Source organism: Plecotus auritus, assembly GCF_963455305.1.
Source record: "Plecotus auritus genome assembly, chromosome: 11".
Classification (NCBI taxonomy): Eukaryota; Metazoa; Chordata; class Mammalia; order Chiroptera; family Vespertilionidae; genus Plecotus; species Plecotus auritus.
In genome coordinates, this window is record NC_137777.1 from 6,625,793 (window position 1) to 6,653,731 (window position 27,939).

The following is a 27,939-nucleotide window of genomic DNA, read 5'->3' on the forward strand; positions in this document are numbered from 1 at the left end:
GATGTTTAAATTATGGAGTCCAAGCTTGGATTTAAATCCCAGTCTTTCAATTACTAGCTGTATGATCTAAGGCAAGTTACTTAACCTCTCTGAGTCTCCAATTCCTTGTCTATAAAGAAGAAAAAATAATACTAGCTCTTCATAGGGGTTTTATGAATTCATGTAAAATGCTACAACAATTCAGGCATGTAATAAACTCTCAGTAAATACCCACCACTATTAGTAGTAGTCATTGTAATAGTAGCAACAGTAGGCACAGTACTGTATCTGGACTGTATGACCCTGGTTTTTGTGTGGAAAATAACATTGGTGTAAATAGGATTTAATTAGAAACTCAAAGTAAGTTCATGCATTTTGTGATTTTCAAGTCTAGTGGCAAGGCTGCCAGATTTAACATGAGGAAACACACTTGGAGAAGTTACAAGAGTTTCGTATAAGCACACACCCAGAAATGGCTAAGCAGGGAACTGGCCTCACGTTTCCTGATGCTAAACCCAGCGCTCTCTCTGCTCAGCTGAGCTGTCTCCCCGTGCTGGGGCTGGCATGCTTTACAGAGGATAATGTGGAGGCCATCCCACCAGGAATTTCCTTTTGGTTGAGTTAAAATCAAACTGCATGATGTTAGCGCGACTTGCTGTTGCTTTAAAAAGCTTTTGTCTTGTCTGGTTGTCTTTCAGCTTTCTCCTCCAAGAGGAAATTTTCAATTACCCGTTAGCTTATGTTGCAAACATTTGTTCTTAAATGTACTCATTCATTCTTGTAGGTGATTAAGGATGATGGGTATATAAATACCCAAGTACATAAATGACAAGCCCAACCGTGTACATATGGTAATTTAATTTGGAGATGAGTACCATGTTTATGCACTTCTATCAGGCCGCCACCTTTCGATGAACATGCAATTTCTTACCCACCGTTTCGCCACAGCCAATATTTAAGGCAATATCCTAAGTGCAGTACTAGAGAAAACCATCAATGCCATCCAGATCACTTGCAGCTGGGAAAAACTATCTATGGGGTTCTCTCTGGATCCTAAGTCTGGGGAACTGGTGCTCCTTGCTGCATTAATGCTGCGTTGCTTAGCGGGCGCCCAGTGATTCAGAACCTGCCACTGGGTGAAGCAACACTGATCCTAATGGGAGCATAAGATTTAAGACCAAGTTCTATCATTTGACTGAAACTGCCAAGAATATGTCAATAACCATCACAGATGATGGAATTTTCGAGTTATTTAAATAGAGAGAGGAGGACACCAAATTCAGCTAAGTGAGACTAGCCAGGGTAAAAGGGGAGGAAGTGCATTCTAGAAAGCAGGAACTGGATGAAAAACTAGAAGGGCTTTGTGAGGGACCTACAGGGAGTTCGATGTTGCTGAAAACAAAACGGTGGAGACGAGCCAGGCGGGCAAAGCCTGGGGTTGTGGAGAGCCTTCCATGCCACACAGAGAGATGTGGACTTTTCCCCCCGAGGCCCTGGGCAGGTTTTAGGCAGCTTCCAGATGACCCCTGTTCTCTCTCCACAGCAAGGAGGCTTGGAGAGTGGTTCCAGGAAGCCAAGAACATTGTGGGTTGTCAAAATCAAAACTGAGAAATCACCCAGGACCATGAGCAAAGTTGAAATGTGAATAGGCTTACCAGGGCTCAGAGCTAAGCAATGGGGGCCCTTCAGTAATAACGGGAAACTAGAATTGAGACTCTGGTGGCCACACACTCTTCTAGGTCTTTTTTTTTCCCACTCCTCATGGTGTTGCCTAGAGCTGAGCCATTGTACAACTGTGGCTTTTGCAAACCTGAGCTCCTGAGTGCCTTTCCTCAATCTGCCCCTTCTCCACACCTCACACTGCAACTTCACCCCTCTATGAAACTCTGGGGTCCCAGGGTTCACACTGCAACTTCACCCCTCTATGAGACTCTGGGGTCCCAGGGTTTGAAGTAAAACCGAAAGTTCCAAAAGAACCACAGTCACCTCTGGTGTTATCTTCTCCTCTAACTCCTCCTGCACAGTGCACCCTCTTCTTTTACTGCACAGATGTTGGGTTGACTCGGAATCCGGATGTTATACTGAAAGAACCCTGCGCTTGGAGTTCAGGCACTTGGTTTCAATTCTGGTTCTGCAGCTTTCTGACCATCTGACCTGTCCGTCTACTTAACATGTTGAGCTTCAACTTTCTCATCTGCAAAATAGGAAGTTAACTAGATGATGCCTGAGGGAGCTTTGAACTCTAATATTCTGTGGCTTTGAGAACATCCTGTCACTCATCATTGTTCTGGATGCTAAAGAGCCAAGCCACAATCTTGCCATCGTGATAAAGCCATAATATTCATAATTGGAAGGTAGCCAAATGATGTAGTCGAATGATTAGAGACATGGAAAACTCCTCAGCTCTGTTGTCTCATGAGAAAAGAGGCTACAAAGAAGTATAGTATGACCTCATTTTTAAAAAATATGTTTTTATTGATTTTTTTTCCAGAGAGCAAGAAAGGAAGAGGGAGAGAGAGATAGAAACATCGATGAAAGAGAAATATTGATTCGCTACCTCCTGCACGCCCCCTACCAGGAATGGAGCCAACAACTGGGGTATGTGCTCTGACCGGGAGCGACCTCGTGGTACATAAGATGACGTCCAACCAATTGAGCCATGCCGGCTGAGCATGACCTCATTTTTTATAAAACAAATATGTACAAAGAAAAAATACCCAAAGGACAGTCTCATGGTTATCTCTGGTCATAAAGTTTTCTTTTTGTTTGTTTGTTTATTTTCATCTTTTTATATTTTTCTTACAAAAGAGGTATGTGATTTTTACAAAAATAAGATTCATTTTCTGGAGCACCATGGATCCCTTGATCATTCTTATGGGGAATTAATGAGAACTTTACTGATGATATAACATTTAATCTGGAATGTGATGATCAAATAGGAATAATTTATTTCTCAGTAACCCCTCCTTCCACCCATTGTCTCATTCTTTTCTTCTGAATACATCAGGGTTTCTCATGAGTAAGCACCGACTTCCCCCACTAAAGCACACACTGCTTGAAGGCAAATGGCAATTCTCATGTATCCTATCTAAAATTTCCCCCAGAATATAAAAAGTAAATAAACTTGCACTTGTGATGAGAGTGCTGATTAACACCTAACTCTTGGACACTGATGAAAAAAAATCCTCTGTTTCTGAATTCTCAGTGGTTAGTGCACCAGACTCCCAAATCTTAGGTCGTGAGTTCACTTCCTGCATCACTCAGCTTTACTTTTTTTTTTTTTCCCCCCTGTGGCTTAAACCAAAATCCCCAAAAAGTATGGCAGTCCTTTCACAGGGGAAGCTGAGTAGAGGCAAAGGAATAAACACAAAGCACAAGGGACCTGAGATGTGGATGGATGGTCCTATCCCATGGAGAAGCGCGGAGTCACTGGGGTAGGGCAGAGAGATGGAAGGGATGAAAGAAGGGAGAACTCTCATTTCTTGGACCTAAGCTAAAACAAGGTGAAACCAATTTGGGGGAAAGAACAGCTGTCAGACACACTGAATCTCTTTAAATACCACCTATCTACATGCCAACAAAGCCCAAATGTATGTCTTCAGGCCAGGTGCATCTCCAAAATTCAAGACTAGTTTATTCAACGCTCTGCTTGATATATGTCCCTGAATACCTAACCAACTTCTCTAACTCAACATATCCTAACTCAATTCCTAACCTTTCCTCCCCAAACTTGGGCTAGCTGCAGCCTTCCCATCTCAACAGATGGCAAGCTCATCCTTCTGGTTGCCTAGGCTAAAATCTTGGAAAAGGTGTCATCTATGCTGTCTCTCTCTCATATTCCACACTCAACTTGCCAGAAAATACTCTTGGCTCTATCTTCAGAAGATACCAGAATCTAATGACTCCTCACCAACCCCACCACTACCACTCTGGGTCAAGCCATCGTTATTTTTCGCCTGATTCACTGCAATTGCCTGACTTTCCCCCGCCTTCCTTAACTTCCTATAGTCTCTCTAAGCAGTGCAGCCAAAGTGATTCTCTTAAGATATATATTATTTTATGACACCCCCCTATTGTACTGGGTCTCTAGTTCACTCAAATAAAAGTCAAAGTTTTTGTAGACAGAGGTTTACAAGATCCAATGTAATCTGGCCCCCATTACTTCTCTTGCCTCATCTCACTCAGCTTTTGTCCCATGACTCTTGTTACCATTCCTCCTACATAATTACCTACTGCTAATTATTCATGGTTGTGTACGCACACATTTTATCTAACTGCTTAATAATATGAATAGTTAATATCTGAAATGTCGTATTTGCATGGAAGTAAACAAATTACTTCTTCATATAATATTTCATTTAATTAGCACAATTGTTCTCATCAACTAAGTAGTAATTCTCCCATTTCACAGATAATAAATCTGAGCTCAGAGAGATTAAGCAACTTGTTGAGGGTCACATGTTTAGTAATTGTGTGCTTATATTCAAATATAGGTCTGTTTGACTCTAAGGGGAGAAAAGAGGACTTAATATAGATTGACTCCAACTACATTAAGGTCCTTTAGTTGAGAATCTCACTAAACACCCCTCAATCTATTATCTTCTCTTCTTTCCTTATGTCCATTATGTAAGGTGTCATACATAGTACATGATCATAAAATGTTGACAAACATCATTATCATCATCATGACATTACAAATTCTATCTTTTGAGTCTTTGTTTCAGTTATCATGGTTCGTCTTCTTTTTATCTCTTCATTCATGCATCAAAGAAAGACACTCATGCGTAGCAAGGCTGGAGAGTTAAATTCAGTGGGCAGTCACTGTCTGTGTTTCTTCTTTTTAAAACTTTTTACCGCCGAAACTGGTTTGGCTCAGTGGATAGAGCGTCGGCCTGCGGACTGAAAGGTCCCGGGTTCGATTCCGGTCAAGGGCATGTACCTTGGTTGCGGGCACATCCCCAGTGGGAGGTGTGCAGGAGGCAGCTGATCGATGTTTCTCTCTCATCGATGTTTCTAGCTCTCTATCTCTCTCCCTTCCTCTCTGTGAAATATCAATAAAATATATTTAAAAAATAAATAAATAAATAAAACTTTTTACCTATTTGTTCTCACCGTCTGCTCTCTATAGCCATTCCCAACGGAAGGCTTGGTTTGCTGTATTCCTACCTAATTCCCTTCCCACCAGCAATCCAGTTCTACTTGCCAATTATATGTTTCCAGGTGGCCTCTCAATTCTTTCTGTAAATGTCAGTAAGGTTTAACTTAGCATTATTCCCAGAATGATTCACCTATATCCTGGAATACAATTATTTTTCTTCCTTTTCAGAAACTGCTCAGAGCTTGATCAGCTAGATCTAGTCAACATGTATTTTTTTTTTAGCCCCTATTATAGGCCAATCCCTATTCAGAAATTGGGAATGGGCAGAGATAGGACACTTGGCCCTGTTGTGGCACAGCAATGGATAAAGATAAGAACCAAGGTAATTTTGGTTTATTCCTAAAATATAAATATCTGCACTAGAAGATATCTACGAGATCAATCAATCTCCATTTTATAGATATTAAAACTAAGTCCCATCATTGATACTGCCCCTAGGGCAATGGAAACTAAAGAGAAAATAAACAAATGGGACTACATGAAAATAAAAAGCTTTTGCACAGCAAAGGAAACCATCAATAAAACAACAAGAAAGCCCACTGCATGGGAGAACATATTTGCCAATGATATCAACGATAAGGGTTTAATCTCCAACATTTACAGAGAACTCATACAACTTAACAAAAAGAAGATTAACAACCCAATCAAAAAATGGGCAACTGATCTAAATAGACACTTTTTGAAAGAAGACAGAAGGAAGGCCAAGAGACATATGAAAACCTGCTCAAAGTCACTAATCATCAGAGAGATGCAAATCAAAACAACAATGTAGTACCATCTTACACCTGTCAGAAGGGCTATCATCAACAAATCAACAAACAACAAGTGTTGGCGAGGATGGGGAGAAAAAGGAACTCTTTTGCACTGCTGGTGGGAATGCAGAATGGTGCAGCCACTGTGGAGAACAGTATGGAGTTTCCTCAAAACACTAAAAATGGAACTCCCATTTGACCCAGTGATCTCACTTCTAGAAATATATCCCAAGAAACTGGAAACACGAATCAGAAAGGATATATGCACCCCTATGTTCATAGCAGCACAATTCACCATAGCTAAGATTTGGAAACAGCCTAAATGCCCATCAGCAGATGAGTGGATTAAAAAACTGTGGTATATCTACACAATGGAATACTACGCTGCGGTAAAAAAGAAGGAGTTCCTACCATTTGCAACAACATGGATGGAGATGGAGAGTATTACGTTAAGTGAAATAAGCCAGGCAGAGAAAGATAAATATCACATGATCTCACTCATTTGTGGAATATAATGAACGGCATAGACCGATGAACAAGTACAGATCCAGAGACTGAGAAAGGTTGATCAGCACATCATACCTCAGGGAAGGTAGGGGATGGTGGGGGTAAGGTGGAGAAAAACAAAACAAAACACTAAGTCTCAGATTTTTTAAGGCAGTTTCCAGTTTTTATGCAACTGGAAAATAAAAATTATTTTTATACCAATAGGTTTAAAGTTTGAAGATGGTTGTGTATACATTTAAAAAATACTATTTTAAAGAAATGTTTCAAAGTTTTGTTCATTAAAGATGCCAATTAGGGTTTCTAATTCACATGAGGTTGTGTTACCATACTAAATTATTTCATTCCAACAAAGATAGAAAAACTTGACATTTTGCTGAGCCTATACATTAATCAGAAGACTAAACAGATTTTTTTTCATTGTAATCTCCACAATATTTTTTGGACTCCTGAGGATTCAAGAAGTATAGTTTAAGAAAACTTATTAAGATGGGCGACTAATAATGTCATGACCAGAGCCCTGCGTCTTATGGTCTACTCATATCTCTTCATATCTCATTCATTCAACAACCATTCCTTGAGCCCCATCTGTGTTCTAGCTATTCTTATCTGTACTGTGACAAAAATTGCTACAGAAGATCCCAGAGAAGAAGAATGCTGAGAACGGTGGGCTTGTGAGCAGCAAACCACTCACAACAGTTAGACCAACTATCCTAGACCAAGTAGAGGACTAGTGAGAGCAGAGGGATGGAGCAGGTGGAAAGGGATCTGGCTTTAAAACTATTTATATTGTATTTCATAAGAAGTAGGAGGCCATTGAGGGTTCTGAATTAGGAAAATAGTGTGAAGACTTCATGTTTCCTAAAGGCAGCAATGTAGAATGTATATTAGTATGGGGGAGGAGATCAGAAGCATGTAGATCAAATCAGAGACTATCACAGTAATCTAAGCAAGAATATATGAGGACAAAACAGTGGGAGGGGACTATATACTGAGTGGCCAGATTATTATGATCCCTGAACGCATAATAATATGGCCACTGGCCACTCAGTGTGTGTGTATATATATATAGAGAGAGAGGCCCGGTGCATGAATTCGTGCATGGGTGGGGTCCAGCCAGCCTGGCCAGGGGGAGGCGACATGGGCAGTTGGCCGGCCTGCCTGCTGGTTGAACTCCTGGACAAGGGGAAAATTTGCATATTAGCCTTTTATTATATAGGATATACACTGAGTGGCCTTATTATTATGTGTTCAGAGATCTTAATAATCTGGCCACTCAGTGTATATGAGAAATATTTATTAGGTAGGATTAGAAGAGCAGGAAGAAGGAGTTATAAATTGCTACATATGTCCTAACAGTCAATTCATTACTCACTTCCAGTCTCCTTTTTGAGATCAAGGTGTCATTTTCCACATGACCCACTCCAAGTTGGCATCAGCTTATTGGACCAGGGGTAAACTCCGACCCACAAATGGACCAGATTTTCTTTGCTGGAAATTTCACTATAAGACATTGAGACTTAATTGTCAACTAACTGGAAAGTCTTGGAGATTAAGGTTGGTACCATGGAGAGACTCAAGGGCCGAAGTATATATTGAACCATGAACACATAGTTGAATGCAGTATCTAGGGTGGAGAATGGAAAGAACTCATGGGGGGGGGGGGTATGAGAAGCATGTCATCCCAGAGATGGAGCAAGGGAGACAGGAATAGGGAAAAAGGAGAGGAGGAGAGAGACAGAGACCTAGGTAATAGTCTCTGAATCATAAGAAAACAAATGAAACATCATTCTTCTGCAAAGCCACATGATTTGCCTATCCCACCTGAAGAAGGCATTGAACAGAACATTGTATTCCACTTTAGAATGGCTCCAGGAGACAGAAGAAGAAACCCTGGTAAAGGAGACATTAGGAGGCATTCTGACCCAGGAGAAGTTGTTGCCGGAAACCCAATCATTGTCCCACTAATAGAAAGATGTGGACAGGAAACTGGGAAGGCTGGTCAACAACCTTAATTGTTTTGATCACTCACTGTTTAGTTGAAACATTGTTAGCTGAAGCAGTCTCCACCTCTGTTTGTTTCATGTAAATTTCTGTTATTGGAATTTCCTGCCTAAAGGTTATGGGCGTATCCCATAGTCTCAATAAAAGGGATTGCAAGGCCAGAGCAAGGGGTAGTCTTCCCACTAGAGGTTGACTCCCGCCTGGCCCCCCATTTTCCCAAATTAACTCTTTTCTACTCTCTCTCTTCATTTTAGTGTGCGGCCTCCTCCAGAAACCGGACCCTGAGTGGGCCCTGAACCACGCGGGTCGTGTTAAGGGATCCCACAGTTGTGACACATAGTGCTTTAGAAACATGACAAATCGAAGTGTTGGCCCGTTTTAGTGTTTTGTTGTGTGTGTGTGTGTGTGTGTGTGTGTGCGTGTGTGTGTGTGTGTGTTTGTTTTTTAAAGAAAGGAAGCCTTCCACAGGCACAATTGGGTAACCACAGTCATTAAATGTACACATTTTGCTTAGCAGTAATAAATTGCAGTTCCACATTTTGGGGTTTAGAGGTTTTCTAAAGAATAGTTGTGGTGAAGGGGCAACAACAAGCCTCACTGAAGAAAAATAAAAATGCATTTTTTGCTGGCCATTGTTCCAGGTGGACAGAGACACAGAAATTGGCAGGACATTTCCCAACCATGGAGAAGCCCACACTCCTGAGATCATGCTAACACAATGCTAAACGTTTTAGTGGAAGTCCGAACATGAAACCCTAAGAATCAAGATTGAGATACTTACACGAGGCAAGGAGAGATGGAGAAGTATTTTCCCAGGAGGAGTCATTTGAATGTAACACAACAAGCAGATGTTCCCTGGACAACTAAAAGTAGAAGAGTATGCCATGATGGAATTACCTCACATTTCCTCCCAAAGTGTTTCACACATGTAGATAATGATTCTAAAGCAAAACCTTAAGCCTCTTGAAAGTAGAGTCTAGCCCTGACCAGTGTGGTTGGGCGTTGTACTGTGACTGAAAGGTTGCTGGTTCCATTCCCTGTCAGGGCACATGCCCAGGTTGCGGGCTTGGTCCCCAGTAGGGGACGTGCAGGAGGCAGCTGATTGATGATTCCCTTTCATCATTGATGTTCTATCTCTCTCTCCCTCTCCTTCCTCTCTGAAATTATATATATATATATATATATATATATATATATATATATATATATTAAATCTATAAAAGAGCCCAGATCTAACAACAGAAGTTTTGTTAAATAAATTACGATTTGTATAAATGATGAAATACTGGTAAGACATTAAATAAGTAACTAGACTAATAACTAATGGCTTGACATTAAATAAGTAACTAGACTAATAACTAATGGCTTGAAAATGATTTATAATATGATCTATAAAGAAAAGTCAGATCATAAAGCAATATATGCAGTATGATCCCAATTTCATATCCGAAATAAAATGCAGAGAAAAAGCTGGAAACATTTGCTCAGCAATTTCTTTGTGGTTATTTCAAAGGAGAGGAATTATGAATGACTTCATATTTTTCTTTGAGCTTTACTTTCTTTTTTCCATTTTTAAATCAAGCTCTTAATAGATCCTTAATTGTTCAGCATTTGGAATGTTTCCAATTCCCATTATTGGAAGGAAAGGTTTGAAGGACATTCTTGTACATAAATATTTGTATGTGTCTCTGTTAATTCATGGAAGTAGAATTTTGGGATCAGGAAGTATTCCCACAAGGACTATGTTACTTTAAGATTTAAATTTTTAACTTAAAGGAAAACAACAAAAACAAAAACAAACAATGGGCACTAGAATCTACCTATGCTTGAACATGAACTCTACCACTTCCCAGAATATCACCTCCAGTAAGTTCCATTGGTTTTCTGTGCCTCTGTTCACTTATTATTTCATTTTATTTTAATATGTTTTTCTTGATTTCAGAGAGGAAGGGAGAGGGAGAGAGAGAGAGAAACATCAATGATGAGAGAGAGAATCATAGATCAGCTGCCTCCTGCATGCCCCCCACTGGGGATCAAGCCTGAAACCCGGGCGTGTGCCCTGACCAGGTATTGAACCGTGATCTCCTGGTTCATAAGTCGATGCTCAACCACTAAGCCACACCAGCTGGGCAAGTTCACTCTTTTTAAAATGAGGATATTAATTGTCCCTTCCTCCATGGGGCTGTTGTGAATATTAGATGCATTAATTACTGTAAAGGCTTACAAATGCGTGGAATATTTTGAGTGGTCAATAAATGTTAGAAATCATGAATTTTTATTGTTGATAAAAAGTTTTATTTTGTTTTTTTCCTGGCGCATTTTTTGGTCATTTAATGTTTTTCTATTAGGACAGAATCCCATCCCCTGCAACTTATCCTTTGTTCTCACAACTTCTACCTGGCACCACTGTAGAAAATGCTATTTAAGGGTAATTCTGAAGTCACAGATTATAAACTATGTCTTTTTGCTCTTGATATGAAAACTTACTTTAAAATATTCTTTAAACTCTCCAAGCACTAGTCACAATATATTTAGGCCTGGAAGTTAGTGAGGATGTTAGTTCTACAGTGTCAAAATCAATCCTGAAAGAACACTGCGATCCCTAAAGGATTTCCAGCTTCACTTTTCAAGGGAATATTATAGCTCAAACAAGCATTTGTTCCTAACATTTCCCTCTGGGGCCTCACTGAGAGATCAGATGAAAGCGGGAGAAGGGGTCTTTTCTATAAAGCAGAAGGCTCTCCTGCCAGAAGCAATTACTTATCGCCGAAGAAAGCAGCCTTTACATTTTTGGGGGTTTTTGTAGAACATAATCCTATCACATAAAATATTCTGTTCCACAAAGCCTTATTTGCAAGATGAGGCTCCTGAGGAATTCAGAAGTGGTCTGCGTGCTAGCAGAAGAAATGAGTCCTTTTCGGAACCCTTCCTCTCCCCCCCTACACATCTGTAACCGACAGAGGAGCGTGGGGGTCTCACAGGAAGGAACTGAGGGTGGAAATGGGGACACCTGGTCTTTCAACTTGCTCTAAACTAATTACCTGGGTGACCTGTTCTAACAATTACAGCACAACTTCTCTGAACTTCAACTTTCTATCTGTACAAATGAGGCAGAGAAGCAACTGGCGTCCAAGGCTCCTTTGGGTCCAAACATTCTAACATGTTTTTCCTTATTTTGCTGTTTCCTTCGAGACTTGGCTCAGAGTTCGGAATGCAGTATGACGTCATTAAATAGTACAACAGAATTCCCCTTAGCACTTGGAAGGAAGGGTGAAAATTCATATGCGAATACCTTCTTGCTTGGCACACAACCCATATGTATAAGGTGACCTTTTAGGTGTCAGGTACTGTCATGTGGCGAGGGCATGTTATGAGCAAAATCCAAACCATCTCTGTCGTGTGAAGTTACATCCCATCAGATAATTAAGCAAGTGGCGACAATTCAGTTGGATGGATGCTGTGACCACAGGGATGGCTGGAATTTAGAGAGGCTAGAATTTAGAAGCTGGACCAACTGAGGGGTTGGTTCCTCTAGACAACCCTCCCTAGCCCTTCCCATAGAAGGCTAAGGAGATGTTCCTCTTCGGGCTCCATGGCATCCTATGTCACTGCTATCTGATCCTTTAACGTGTTGCACTGCGAATGTCTATACATATGTGCCTACTCCCATTAGACTGCATGGACTGCAAGAAGGACCATTTTAGTTTTATTTGGTGCATCTACCTACAACCCCTACTTTAGCACCTGGCACATCCTTAATGCCTCGTTGGGGCCCCCAACATGTTTGTTGACTAGAAATAAGAAAGGATCCCTTTACAATTTTAGAAGAACAATGACAGATGGTGGGACTCAGGATCTATCTAAGTCCAGTCAGCCCAGGAATCAGGCCCATCGCAGCCCAACAGTCTTGCATAGAAAACGTCCAAATAAAGGTAATTCTTTGATTATCTTCATTCTCCTGTAGAGTTTTCTTTTACTGCCCATATGTCTGTAATTCCTTCCTTTAAGAAGTCACCTGGGCCTGGCTGGTGTGACTCATAGGTTGAATATCGACCTATGTATGCATCAAGAGGTCGTCAGTTCCATTTCTGGTCAGGGCACATGCCTGGGTTGCAGACTCGATCCCCAGTGAGAGATGTGCAGGAGGCAGCTGATCGATGGATGTTCTCTTTCATCGATGTTTCTATCTCTCTCTCCCTTCCCTTCCTCTCTCTCTAAATAAAAGTCTATAAAAATGTTTTAAAAAAATAAAAAGTCACTTGGAAGCACTGATGCTTAGAGATGATGTCGGCAAAAGCCTTTGACCTCTCTACACAAAAGTGACTACAAACACACGCAGAATAGCTTGGCATCCCTCTGGTGTTTGGAGGCCTGGTTACTTTAGAACCTCCTCAAATATGCATCCTTTGTTCTTTCTGCTCTACACCCAAGATAGCCTGACTTGGGGGGGGGGGGTGGAAATCATTCCATTCCAAAGGAACTGTGTGAGCAAAGGCACAGAGACATGAGCCAGCATCAGCTCTTCTGTCAACTGTGGATGCAGAGTCCCTGTGACGTGGATAAGAGACTAGGAGGGGGCAGGGCAACCAGCTAAGGGAAAGTTCACTGTGATTCATTGACCATACAACTTACCCTGGGGTGGGAGAGGGAGAAATGATAAATTCATAGAGCATGCAAACACCTTTGTTTACAATTTTAAAAAATCTGCAAAAAAAAAAAAAAAAAAAAGAGAGAGCTAACTACACAAAATCCTTCAAAAAACCAAGGCAACACACAAATGTAAGCTATGCCTTCCCTCAGGCTAAGGGAAAAACATAGCTTCCAATTAAGGACTATTTCCAGGCACATCATATTTATTCATTTTATTCCTACAGTGATTTACACCTGTTTTTATTTGAAACATCCATTATTTCCCCGAAAGTGAGGAGGAGAAGGGTAGTGCGGAAGCTGACTGAGCTGAGGGAAAGGAGCAAGTCACAAATCATTAAATTCAAGAGTATATTTTAAAGTAAAAAGTCCAGTTTTTTTGGTGGGGTGGGGGGCAGAGGGTCTAACTCTTCATGCTCATATGTCTTTGGGTATATTTTCATTCATTTCTGTCCTAGGATTAGTGGCTGAATCCAAAGTAAATAACTAGTGTTCACTGGAGAAGTTGATTTCTCTTCATATTAGTTCTCTTTGGCTTCTGTGTTGGGCATTGGCTTTCTGTGGCTGCCATTTGAAAGTTCTAAAAATAATATGTAAAAACAGCTGATCAGCAGAGAGCAATCCATGGTGAGGAAGGAGCTCAGAGTCCATACCTGGATTGTTGCAATTCTTCCCTCTTGACTGGGCAAGACACTGGAAGATCCATGTAGCACAAATTCTTGTCCAGAATCTTGCACGAATTCTCTAGATTCCATTTTCCTATCTGATAAGTGGGACTAGCTTTTGGAACAAGTTACTCAATGCTCTATCTTAGGTCAGCAACTATAGCTCCTGGACCAAATCCAGCATGCCAATTGTTTCTGTATGGTCAGAGAGCTAAGAATGGTTTACATTTTTTAATCATTGGGCGGCGGGGGGAGAAATCAAAACTATCACAATGTTTTGTGATGTGTAAAAATGATATGAAATCAGATTTCATTGTCCACAATTATAATTTTGCTAACATACAGCCACCACCATTCATTTACCTACTGTCCCCAATGCTTTCCAGTATGTCTGTGTTTGTTCAGCCGGCTGTAATGCAACATCACAGACCTGGTGACTTAAACAACAGAAATGTATTTCTCACAGTTGTGGAGTGCGGGAAGTCCAAGACCTAGGTGCTGGCAGACCCAGTGTCTGGTAAGACCCCTTTTCCTGGTGCATGGGTGGCTATCCTCTTGCTGTGTCCTCACATGGTGAAGAGCAGAGAGAGAGATCTAGTCTCTTGATCTTCTTAGAGGCACCACCCTCATGGCCTCACCTAAACCTAATCACCTCCTAAAGGCCCCACCTCTAAATGCCATCATATTGGGGGGCGGTAGTATTTCAACATATGGATTTTGTGCGGGACAAGGCATAACACACTGCAATGGCAGAGTTCAGGAGCTGCAACAGAGACCTTATTCCTGCTATGTGGATCTTTAAGTGTCCTGCCCAGTTAGCCTAGAACACCTAACAAATTTACTAGCTGACTGTTTACAACAGCCCTATGAGTGAGTTACCCTTTTCCCATTTAACAGGTGAAGAGACTGAGGTACAGGAGTGACTTGTTCTACTGAACTATCACACAGCTAGTAAGTAGATCCAGGATCCCCACTACCCAGACAGTCAGACTCCAAGAGGAGTCTAGCCTGTATAATAAAAGCCTAATATGTTGGTGTCCAGTCGTCCGTTCAACCAATCAAAGTGCACTTTGCTAATGATATGCTAAGGCCTCTCAACCGCTTGCTATGATGTGCACTGACCACCAGGGGGCAGACGCTCCCTGTTGGATAGCTGGAGTACGGCTAATCGGGACTGAGTGAGACAGGTTGGACACGCCCTGGAGCCCTCCTGGGGTCCCTCCCTGGCCCTGATCATGCACTGGTGGGGTCCCTCAGCCTGGCCTGTGCCCTCTCACAATCTGGGACCCCTCAGGGATGTTGGAGATACGGTTTCAGGCTGATCCCGCAAGCCAGGCCGAGGGACCCCACTCGTGCACGAATTTGCGCACTGGGCTTCTAGTTACTCTAACAGTCTGTGCTGATCCTTTAAGCCATCATTCAAAACCCACTGAATGGGTTTGAAGTTGAAGTTCAATGGCCTCTGAGAAGTCTTTTTCCACTATTTCAGCCTCTATTACAGTAGTCCCCCTCATCCTGGTTTTGCTTTCTGTGGTTTTAGTTACCTGCAGTCTACTATGATCCGAAAATATTCAATGGAAAATTCCAGAAGTAAACAATTCATAAGTTTTCAATTGCATGCCCTTCTGAGAAGCATGATAAAATCTCGCATCATCCTATCTGTCCCACCCAGGATGTAAATCCTCTCTGTTCAGTGTATCCACGCTTGTATCCAAGCTTGTCACAAGGAAGATGAGGGTGATGTGGGGTGAAGGTGGAGAGCTGGAAAACTGCTGTGACTCCCTGTTGCCAGGCAGAATAAAGCAGTCCAAGGGACATGAACCTAATACTTTGTGAATTACAAACACCCCTTAAAGGTAACTGATTAGACCAGTTCAAAAAACTTATATCTTGATATGTTTCCTTATTCATCATTTTTTAATTTTTAGGAAAGTAATAGAGTGTACATAGAGAAATTCTGAAATACCCCATTAGAGACTACAGCGGGACAACATCTGAAACCCAAGAGAGTAAATCGTAACTCATTGAGAAGATAAAACAAAGGAAGTTCATGTGGCAGATTCACATGCCGACTTGTTAAAATTGTCAAATGAGGAACTCCACAAAGCTGGGTGGGGCTCAACTTGATTGGTCCAGTTGAAACAAATGGGAAGTGAAAGTCAAAGGGGAGAATGGAACATTGATTTAGGGTAGAAAAAAATACATTATTACAAACAATCTGGTTGTTTTTCAAACTCCTTAAGATCTGTGTTTTACAGAAGAAATCTCAGACAGTTTGGTGGGTGGCCATGAAGACACACTGCTCTGGTCTCCTGCGATGGGAAGCCCAGCTGACTGATGTCCCAGACACTACTGTGTCCAAACCAAGGCCACACCTCCCTCAGGCTGCTCCCTGTCAGTGACAAAGCATGGGAAGGGAGCTAGCTAGTCCAGGGCCACGTCTGTGAGACACGGAACTGCTCTTGTGGGCAATTTTAAAAAACATATTTTTATTCATTTCAGAGAGGGAGAAAGAGATAGAAACATCAACGATGAGAGGCTGCCTCCTGCACACACCCACTAGGGATTGAGCCTGCAACCCAGGCCTGTGCTCTGTCCAGGAATCGAACTGTGACCTCCTGGTTCATAGGTCAACACTCAACCACTGAGCCACCATGGCCAGGTGGCAATTTTGGCTTAAGAACTCCAATTGACCTAGCCAAATACTAAATTTTAGAAGTGCATTCCAACCTGAGACTCTTTTGCTCCTTCCTCCTCTCCTTGCACAGGTGTGGGACCTGCATCCGGTCTGAAGGCTCTCCTTGCCTCCTCCTACTTCCTCCCTCTTTCTTCATAGGTATTCCCTCCAGGAAATTTCTTAGGAATCTAAGCCTACCTGTTCCACGTTAGTCCATTCAGACTTCCAGGTGATCAAGTGAGAGCCGTTTTTAGTATCTCCTCTTACATTTAGTTTGATTTTCATTCAGGGAATTGGAAAGAACTGATCACAAAAGAAAAATCATTCTCTTATTCCTTGACCCAGGGAACTTTTAGCATCTGAAAGAACTCTCAATAATCACCAGAATAAATTCATTTCATCTTTCACTCTGAAATGACCAACTAAATGATATGGGTGGCTATTTACATGCTTACTTTAGGGATCAGGAGTCCCAGAATGGTGAGGTGACTTGCCTGTGGTGCTGATGTGCGAATAGGCATGGTAAAGACCGACATTGCCCAGCTCCTAGTCTTCCATGTTCTCTATGCTGCCATGTTATGTAAATCTATGGTTCACCCCCAACTGCAGGAGACAATCAATTCAGACAACCTGAGGTGACCATTTTAAGTGACATGATCAGATAATCCAACCCAAAGAACCTCATTTCTGCAAAAACAAATAGACATCAGTTCCCTGGGTATTTCTTAACCACCCTTAATTGACAGGGTAGAGTTATTTTTAGCAACCTGAAAGGCCCCATCGGGTTCAGAATATAATGCCGGTGCCCAGCACAATGCCAAGAATACAAAAGGTGCCTCACCACTCCTGGCTGACTGTTGTTGGATAGATTGATATTGTGTCTCCCACATGGCATCATCATCCACTTTTTAAAGATGACAACTACAGCTATCTTCGTAAAAAGTGCTCATTTCAAGGGCAGCCTGGAGACTAACATGTTGACCAAAGCAATTAGAGGTGGCATGTACTGCACCCTTACTTTGTTGCAGACACTGTGCCAAAACTACCCTCCATCACTGCCCCATTTTTCAGGTGAGAAAATGGAGGGTTAGAGATATTAAGTATTTTCCCAGTGTGTCACAGCTATTAAGTGACAAACATCAGATTCAACACAGGTTAGACAACCACTCCGTCAGTCTATCTTCTTCCTAGGAAGACTCCAGAATTGAGCATAAAATTTCCCATTTTGGCCCAACAATGGGAGTCAATAAGACTGACATCATGAAGGGTTCAGGATTATAATTTATTCAGAGAAATATTTTTCAGTGTTTCATTCAAACCAGATTAATAATGTGATACCTAGAAAGGGTGTCTAGACTTTTTGAGCTATGACTTAAGTGGAAGAGGTTTATAATTATCTCATTAAATGCTTGATAACGAATACTTCCAAGGTATTGCTGCATTTAAACCATTTCTCTTTAACATTTTCTGAAGATCCCTATTATTTTGTTGGCATGCTAATAGTGGGGCTTGAACAGTCCTAGGAACTGCCCAGGGAGAGGATTAAAGGAAGTACACTATCTTGATTTCCAATCTTGCTGAGAATGGTCAGGCCTATGTGTGTGTAGATAGATAGATAGATAGATAGATAAGATTATCAGTTGTGCAAGAAAATGCTGAAAGTATAGGACCGTGGTTGGCAAACTGCGGCTCGCGAGCCACATGCGGCTCTTTGGCCTCTTGAGTGTGGCTCTTCCACAAAATACCACGGCCTGGGCAAGTCTATTTTGAAGAAGTGGCGTTAGAAGAAGTTTAAGTTAAAAAAATTTGGCTCTCAAAAGAAATTTCAATCGTTGTACTGTTGATATTTGGCTCTGTTGACTAATGAGTTTGCCGACCACTGGTATAGGATACTAGAGAGGGAGAAAAGGGAGGGGTCAAGTTTAGGTGGGGAGGATGGTTTATTAAATTATGAAAATATAAAACATTGAAGCTCTGCTCTGGCCCTTAGGGAGCTTTGTTTTTTGCAGGATCAATACCTGGGCAGAAGCTCGAGGAGATACAAGTATTAAGAGGAGGGTGTGAAAGATGAAAGTTTCAGAAAATTGGCTCTACTAGCCGATATTAAGAAATACCGAGCTAACGTGAACGCATTCACTGAAATCTCTTCACGCTCTTCTGAGAGGGGAAGCCCCTTCCTAGCTTTGGCCCACACCCCTCTTTCTGCATGTGTCACCTGGGTGATTTCTGGTTCCTTCTAGGCATCTCTAGATGGGCATGTTCATTTTCTGCTGACAGCAGAAACATGGGGGAGTGTGGATAAGATCAACCCTCAGGGTGTTTTTCTCCAGACCTCACCATGGCCCTTACTCCACAGTTGATTCTAAAACAGCTCCAACCCCCTTGAAAGTCCTTGTTGACAGCCTTTGCCTCACACTCTTTCCTAAGAACCATGTTAACATTAACACACTCCTAGAATTTCAACTTCCAAAGAAGATGTCAGAGACAGGACCTCTTACTACCCTCACCGTGCCTTTTGTCCTCTTTGGAGCGGCATCAGCCTATATGGTTAACATGAGGAGACAGTCATCTGTGGCATGGTACCATAAAGTCACCCCAGTCTCCTTTCTGCCCCTCTCTGAACCCCTCCCCTAACCTTTACCCGCTCCTGGGACCATCATCCTACTATTGTTTTAACTCTTCCCCTCCTTCCAGGTTATCTTTTCAGGGGAAGATTGTGACTGGGGAGAATTTCTCATGATTCAGAGGGAATCTGTGCAATGTTTAGGACTCACCTAGGAGGCAATGCAGGGGTAACATTCTGTAGAAAGAGGTCTGGGTTTGAGTTCATTGTTTGTCGCTATTTGCATAACCTCGGCCATGTCACTTGACCTCAGTGAGCTTTAGTGGATAAACAATACAAACACAGCATATTCTTGGAAGGGCGCTGGGATGTCACCTCTTCCCACCTTCTCCTCTGATCAAATCCTCTCTCTGGAGAGATTCTGCTTCTGCTCTGTTCCCTTGGGTGTGGTCCACAACCTAAAATAACAGTACCTCTTGGAAGAAACATCTTCCAAGACTAAGCTCACCTGGTACCCATAGTGTTCTGTGTAAGTCCCTTCTTCCCTCGGAGTACAGCAGTACAACAGACTCAAATATATCAGTATAGGTTACACGGGAAGGCTGCTACAACCCAGATTGCTATGCCTATCTCCAGAGTTTCTGTCTCAGGAGGTCTGGGGTGACAAGCTATTGGTTGATGCCAATGTGGCTGGTCATAGGACCACTTTGAGAACCACAGGCATTGTCCTAGTCTGTAACAAGTGAGTCAGGATTAAGCACGCATGCTGCCTCAAGTCAATGCCCAGCTCTACTACTTTCCAGCTGTACAATCCTGAACAAGTCAATCTCTCCAAGCCTCAGTCTCTCCATCTGTAAAATGGATATAACAACGATGCGTCTTTCACAAGGTTATTGCAAGGAAGAATGAGCTCCTGCGTGTAGAGACTTCAGTAAGTGCTCAATGTTTACGAGTTGTTATGATTCAAGGGGTTCTAAAGTCCCCGGGTCATCTTCTCACTAAACTGTGCTTCTCAAACCCCAGAAAACAACCACATCTATTGTCACTATTGAATGTGTCCGTATCCCAGAGCTGCCTGGAGATGAAGGCAAGCTTCAGAGCACACTGGTGATTAGATAATGACAATGAGCCAAATATATCCAATCCCTGAGGTGGGGGCTGGGAGAAGTTGAGGCTCCCTAGAATCTCCCTGTAGGGAAAGAGCTCAGGATGTGGCATCATAAGCTCAGAATTTGGATCCAGGCTCTGCTGTGTTTGGCCAGGTAACCTGAGACTCAGTTTCCTCATCTGTTCGTGGGGACAATAATGTTCACCTCAAACTAAAGGAGCTGCCAGCTTGTTTTGTAAGCTGTGGTCCTCCTAGCTATGAGAAACCCAGCAGCTACCCAAATATTTGTGTCCCTTTCTGCTCCAGTCAATTAAGGTGCCCCTGCTGATAACCCGAGCCCAACCAGTGCTCTCTGCCCCCTGGCTGTGCTGCCATCTGGATTCTGTTTCTTAACAAACCCTCATTTCTGAGAAAGGCCAGGTCACTCCACTTGAAACCATACTCCCTGGCCTCAGCCTCACCGTGTTTCCAGGGAATGCCATGGGTCTATGTACCCAACTGTAGGTCAGTCCGAAGAAGAAGTGATTAGCAAAGGCTGGGCAGAGTCATGGTCGGCAAGAGCCACAAAACCCACAGGAGACAGAGGTGCATGATAATGTGTCTATTTCCTCCAAGAAGTCAATTTCACCAGTTACTGGACATGCCCTGAAAGAAAATCCCACAGGAAAGCAGCACAGATTGTGTTTATCATTTTGTTCCATTTCTTCTGTTTGCTCAGTAAGCCTGGTAAATAGCTTTGCGCAAACAGAAACCTTTTGAAGTCTGTTGAGTTCTCTCCCAGGACACTGACACCTCAATCTTCAGGTTTGTGTGTGGGTGGAGAAAGCACTTTGGAATGAAACTTCCTGATCAATGGGCATGTAACAAAAATGAAAGAACAGCCACTGGCCATTTATTTACAACAGACACTGACCGTCGCAGTTCCTGGGTGCCGGGGATATAAGAGAACACAAAGCATCGCCTCTGTGCTCATGGATCAATACCTAATCAGGGAACATTCTAGATAACACACAGAATTAACTGCGGAGTATTTGGCCAATGAGCACTGGCTCCTTCTTAAGACATATTGGTCAAAGTGTGAGTACAGGAAGGACAAGACTTTATGAAGATATCCACCTACTTGTGTGTGTGTGTGTGTGTGTGTGTGTGTGTGTTTATTGTGTCAGAAGAAATTATAATTGTAAGTAATTTCCAGAAACAAGGGATGGAAATATTTCATCTAATTCTTCTAAAGTGTCTACACTGCACAAGCTATTTGTGTATTTATTCATCTGCACGTTCAGTTAACAATATTCTTTGGGACTTTCTATGTACCAGATACTAGAGATACAGACATGAATCAGACTAGCGCTCTGCTCTTCAAGACTTGTCCGTCTAGTGGAGACACATAATTACCGTTGGATGATGAGTAAGGGGAAAGCGAGAATAACAAGATACAAGGGAAACAAAGAGTATACAGCCCGTGTTATGTGTGTCGGACAATGTGGCTAATGCCTACTGGGGCCATTGCAAGTGCTTTACATATATTCACGTAAGCTTCACAACAACCCCGCCAGAGTGGCTAATTTTCTAAGCGCCATCGTACAGGTGGAAAAACTGAGTCACAAACATATTCAGTTACACAGTTAGTAAGTGCCAGGTTTGGGAGCCCAGGTGATTTGTCATGACCGTATGTTGCCTCTTCAACTAAACTCTCTGATGCACATTAAGAGATTTGGTGTCATCTCAGCTTTGCTATCAGCTAGATCATCCCGCCCTACAAAAGCACCCAAACACAAAACTTCTTACGCAGGACTTATTCCAGGTGTGAGAGACTCCAGCAAGAGTTCTTCCAAGATTGAGTGCCAAGAAGGGTTACTGACTTCCTTGAGTAGATGCCAGAGAAGCATCATCATGTAAAACAAAAATAGTAAGATGGAGGGACAAAATGCCAGGTTCCTGCCCCAGCCTTGCTCCCTCTGGCCATGTGACCTCTGGTAATTTGTTGGATTTCAGGTTCTCCTTTCAGTTCAGTGGGGATATCAATACCAACCTCAGGTCACATTTTGAAGGGCTTGTATATGAGTGGCTTTTAAGCTGCGATATGGATGCTATATATTTTTTAATATGTTTCTATTTATTTCAGAGAAAGGAAAGGAGAGGGAGAGAGAGACAAAAACATCAATGAGAGATAATCATTCATCAATTGCCTCCTGCATGCCCCCTCCTACTAGAGATGGAGCCCACAACCTGGGCATGTGCCCTGACTGGGAATCGAACCGTGACCTCCTGGTTCATGGGTCGACACTTATCTATTTAGCCACACTGACCAGGCTGGATGTTTGTTTTTTTTTATTATCATTATTTATTCTGTCATCATCAGTTGTCATCATTATCACTGTCATCAAAGGCTTGGCCCACAAATATATCAAGATGTATTTGTTGAGTGTGAATTAGTCTTAGAGGTCAGAGTTCTAAGCTCAAGGTCATCTATTCAGTCACAACCGAAAACCCTAGAGAGAAAGAGATCCTGGCAGTGTTTGGATCCAGAAGGGGACATCAGCAGAGCTTGCTGACGTAGTGTGACCTAGATACGCTGAATGGGCACTTTATAAAGACCCACAGAACTCTGCCAGCTTAGAGTGCCCAAGCCGCCCCCGACCATCCCTGAATCACCACACCCAATGCCATTCAATGATTCTGCATGGAGCACGTGTCACCACCATTAGCTAAGGTGATCATACATTCTTTATCAGTATCATTGCAGTTTTATAGCCTTTTCCCTACAGTGTGGTATTTTCAGGTCTTCTTATCTCCCCAGCCCAAGTCACATAATCTGGGCTCTTTTCATTCCTCGTGCTATGCTGACCAGCAACTGGCTTTTCTTGCCTATGTCCATGCATGACACAGGCTGGCATGCTCTGCAGCCTTAGCTCCAATTAACTCTCTGTTCTGTTTGATTTCTAGCCAAAAGCCAGCAACTCCCTGGGTTTTACTCCCAGTTGCTCCAATAAATAAGCCAAATGTTAATTTGTTGCTCATTGATTATGATTAAGTGCAGAGTTGTTGTCACCGGAAATATTAATGTTTTTCTAGGAGCCCGCAGTGGCATCGCAGTGGTATTGGGTTTTGTTTTGCTTTGGTGTACTGGGGCGGGGGGGGGGGGGGAGGGATACCCCTTTTTCAATGTCCATTATCTCATTTGATTCTCTGAAAAGTTTGTCAAAGTAGAAAGAACAGGAATTATGATCTGTATGTCATGGGGTGGAGGAAACCGAGCACAGAGAAGTTAAGTCGCTTGCCCATGGCCACTCAGCTCAGAAAAAGCTAACGCAGCTAGAACTTGGGCAACCTGACCCCCAGTTCAGCGAACTTGGGAGTGGCTCCACTTCCCATATGTCATCATGTGGGATAGTAATAATTTGTATACTATGTTTTCATAGACAATTTCTGGGTTATCCAGAAGGCTTTCCATGTGATCAAGTATGTCAGTAACATGCTATATACTGTATCACTCTGTTGGAGATTCACTGTGCTGATTAGCCGAGGAAAGCCTCTAAGAAGCCCTGCTGTACAAGATGTACACTTTTTTTGTTGTTGTTTGCTAATCCTCCGAGGATATTTTTCCATTGATTTTTAGGGAGAGTAGAAGAGAGAGAGAAAGACAGAGAGAAACATCGATGTGAAAGAAACATATCAATTGGTTGTCTCTTGCACAAGCCCCCACTAGGGAGGAGCCTGCAACCAAAGTACGTGCCCTTGACTAGAATCAAACCCGGGACCCGTTGGTCCACAGACCGATGCTCTATCCACTGTGCCAAACTGGCTAGGGCCAGATGTACACATTTTTGACCCATAATTGTCCAAACACATTCGACCACGAGGAGGCAAGGGCAAAAGCAGAGAGACCATGTGCCAACAACACGGGTAAGAGTCAGGGGTGCTTGGGTGAAAGGAAAACTGCAAGAGCGAGAAGAACATATTTCAGGGGCAGAACCCCCCACATTGCTGGTGGACAGGATGTAATCAGGGGGACTAGAAAAAAGAGGAGGTAAGGAGGAGTCGGAGACATTAGGTCTGAGCAACGATATGAAGAGAATGGCCACTTCCTGCAGGAAGCTCTCCTGGACTAACAACCCCACCCTTCCATTGTAGTCTCTCACTGCACCAGAACCCTGGTCTTCAGAGACGGCACAGTTTTAGTCTGATCTTTGTTGATAAAAATTTTGAAAATACCTGAGCTTATAATGTTTTACTTACTGAAGTCCGCCCTCTACATTCTCAGGTGCCTCATCCATCGATTCAACCAACCGCAGATCAAAAATGGTCTAAAAAATAAAAGGTTACATTGTTGTTAGGCTTAACTATACGTGGACTATGAAGGCTCACAATGGCTGCATCTGTAATGAACATGTACAGACATTTTTATTGTCATTATTCCCTAAACAAAACAGTATAACCAGTATTTGCACAGCACTCACATTGTTTTAGGTATTGTAAGTAATCTAGAGATGATTTAAAGTATACAGGAGGATGTGCATGGGCTATATGCAAATGTTATGCCATTTAAAATATATATATATATATATTTTTTTTTTATCGATTTCAGAGAGGAAAGGAGAGGGAGAGAGAGATTGAAACATCAATGATGAGAAAGAATCATTGATCAGCTGCCTCCTACACGCCCCACACTGGGGATGGAGCCCGCAATCTGGGCCTGTGCCCGGACCGGAATCGAACTGTGACTTCCTGGTTCATAGTTTGATGCTCTACCATTGAGCCACGCTTGTTGGGCTGTTATGCCACTTTTTCACAAGGGACTGGAGTCTCTGTGGATGTGGGGATCTCTGGCAGATGCTGCAGCTGATCCCCTGTGGATACCAAGGGACGACTGTACCATGTCCCCAGCTCCTAGCACATTGTAGGCACTCAATCAACATTTGCTGAATAAATGAATGAACGGAGACTTGAAAGTAGTAAATGCTTAACAAACAGCCGATCTCCTGTTACTAAACAATCTAGCATGCAGGTATGATTAGTATTACCAATCAATTTAGTAGACCGTGGGGAACTGGAGGATAGTGGAGGAGTCACGGCTAACTGTTAGGAGAGGATGGTCAGAAAAGTCTAGTCCAGGCGTGGGCAAACTTTTTGACTCGAGGGCCACAATGGGTTCTTAAACTGGACCGGAGGGCCGGAACAAAAGCATGGATGGAGTGTTTGTGTGAACTAATATAAATTCAAAGTAAAGGAGCAGAGGGGAGAGCAAGAGAACCCTCCGCTCTTTCGGCTCCGCGGGCCGGATAGAACAGCCGAACAGGCCGGATCTGGCCCGCGGGCCGTAGTTTGCCCACGGCTGTCCTAGTCTGAACGGGAGCCCTTGGGCAAGTACTTTCCCTTCTCTGATTCCAGGTCTTCCGAATCCCACTTCACAAGGGGAAGGATAATATGATTCCCATCAACCCTGCATCCTTGCCACCCAGGAGTCTGTGTGGAAGCCGTGGCCTGTGGCCTTGGGGATGTGATGTGGGACACTGCCCCACAGGCCATGTCTGATCAAATGCTCCACCAGCGAGCACAGCTTAAGTCCCTGAGGCACCAGAAGAGAGGGGTGCACTGGGGCTGGAGTCACCGGGAAGGCTTCCTAAAGGGTGCCCTTCCTCCTTCCAAGAGCTTGGATTGCAGATGAAGCTGGTGCTATTCAGTGGAGAGGAAAAGCATCCTTTTTGATTTTCATCACTCCCAGTCCAATTGGCAGGACTACAGTAGGGGCTTGCCCCTCCTTATCTGCCCCCAAAGGACCACTGAGCCAAAGCCCCTTGCTCTTCTAGACCTCACTGCTCTCTGAACCTTGCTTGGTACATTGCCTTTCTTTTCTCGTCTAGTTAGGGATAGACAAAGATACACTTCCCATCTGGACCTTTCTTAAACCATTCACCTGCAAGGCTGGTCTCAGGTTCCAGGATCTGGGCAGCTTGCTTGGCCAGAGGCCCCGCCACGGTGCACGGAACAGGCCCACATGAATTCCCTGGCTCTCGCTATGAGGGCTCTCCCTGAGAAAGCTACTGGGCAAGTCATTTTTGGTTTCAGTTCGTCCCTTTTTCTTTTCCACTTGGTCGCCCAGGGTAACATCTACCCTGAGAGTTTCTCCCCCGGGGACCATCCACTCCAGCACAGCTTGCTTGTCTGGGTGCAGATGTTCTCAGCCCCCAGTGCTTCCTTTCCCCAGAAGAGGTCACTCCTTGATTAAGAAAACTAGTAGTTTTACCCCAACCCCCAGCCCCCCGCTGCCATTCAATACAAATTTCTTCTCCTAGTGAATAACCAAAGCCCAAATGGCCTTTTAATCTTTACTAATGTTTTCACCATTGATTTTATCATCATTGTTATTCTGAAAAAATACTCATTGCACTGTGTGGTGATTATCACATCAGTCTTTGCAGAGATCTCAGCATGACAATCATTTTATTTCCTCCTCAAACTGACACTCTTGCTACTACTGAAGGACAAAGAGATGAACTGGCTTACATCAAGATTAGCAACAGCATGCCCAGTTGGTGTAGCTGAGTGGTTGAGTGTCTACCTAAGAACCAGGAGGTCAAGGTTCGATTCCAAGTCATGGCACATGCCCAGGTTGCGGGCTCAATCCCCAGTAGGGGGTGTGCAGGAGGCAACCAAATTGATGCTTCTCTCTCATCATTGATGTTTCTATCCTTCTCTCCCTCTCCCCTCCTTTCTGAAATCAGTTAAACATATATACACTGAGTGGCCAGATTATTATGATCTCTGAACGCATAATAATCTGGCCACTCAGTGTATATCCTATATAATAAAAGGCTAATATGCAAATTGTCCCCTCTACCAGGTGTTCAACCAGCAGGCAGGCCAGCCAACCGCCCATGTCCCCTTGCCCTGGCCAGGCTGGACAAACCCCACCCATGCACGAATTCATGCACCGGGCTTCTAATACACACACACACACACACACACACACACACACACACACACTGAGCACACACACTGAGTGGCCAGATTATTATGAGTTCAGAGATCATAATAATCTGGCAACTCAGTGTATTTTTTTTTTAAAGACTATCAACAGCAAAGGTTAGCAGAGACCTTTGGTGTTGAGACCTACTCCTGATGACAAGTATTGAAAGAAAAGGCATCAGGGTTTAATTGGCTGGGCCACCTTTCTAAGGCAGGAGTGAAAGGCTGGAACATAGTAGTCATTCAAGGTGAGAAGCACCATCCTGTGAAGACGGACAGATAATCAGGGAGGTGATTTGAAAGCCAGTGGCTGGGCTAGCGGGTAGCTTAACATTCTTTTCATCTTCAAGATTCCCAGAAAGTAAACAATGGCAACCAAGCTACAAAGACAATGGCAGCAGAAAAGCCTACCTAATCATCATGGGATGGAATAAAAGATCAGGCCACGCACTGTTGATTCTTTGTCATTGAATGAAGTGCTTGAGGTACTTAGTATGTCATTCTCAGTTCTTGCTTTCAAGTAACATGTGGAGAAAAAGAATGGGAGGGAAGGGGGCAGGTAAGTGATTAACAGAGGCTCACAGCAACCAGAGGTTTAGAAAACCAGAACCATTATAAGTCTAGTGATTAAAGAGGGGGAAGTTCAACAATGATCTTGGAGAAAGAAGGGAGAATGGAGTTGAATACCACCATCAAAGCTGCCTTAGTTGTGAATGAATTGCAAGTAACCATTTAGCCTTGGAACATACACTCAGGCTTCAAAATCCCAGAAACAAAAGTCATACAACCAAGACCTTAAACATGAGAATTACCCTTCACTCATCAAATTCTGGCAGGTGCTAGGGAGACCTCACCCAAGCCAATATGCACCAGAATGACAGAAAGCTACATTCTCATCAAACAAGATCTTCAA

At 43.0% G+C, this 27,939-nt stretch overlaps 1 long non-coding RNA gene across 1 annotated transcript in view; it reads right to left on the reverse strand.

Annotated features, from left to right (window-relative positions):
• Positions 1-27,939, reverse strand: part of LOC308236735 — a 467,360-nt gene that overhangs the window by 176,196 nt on the left and 263,225 nt on the right. Inside the window, exon 6 of the long non-coding RNA XR_013959325.1 lies at positions 24,297-24,364. This is a non-coding gene — a long non-coding RNA (uncharacterized lncRNA). The remainder of the gene's footprint in view (positions 1-24,296; positions 24,365-27,939) is intronic.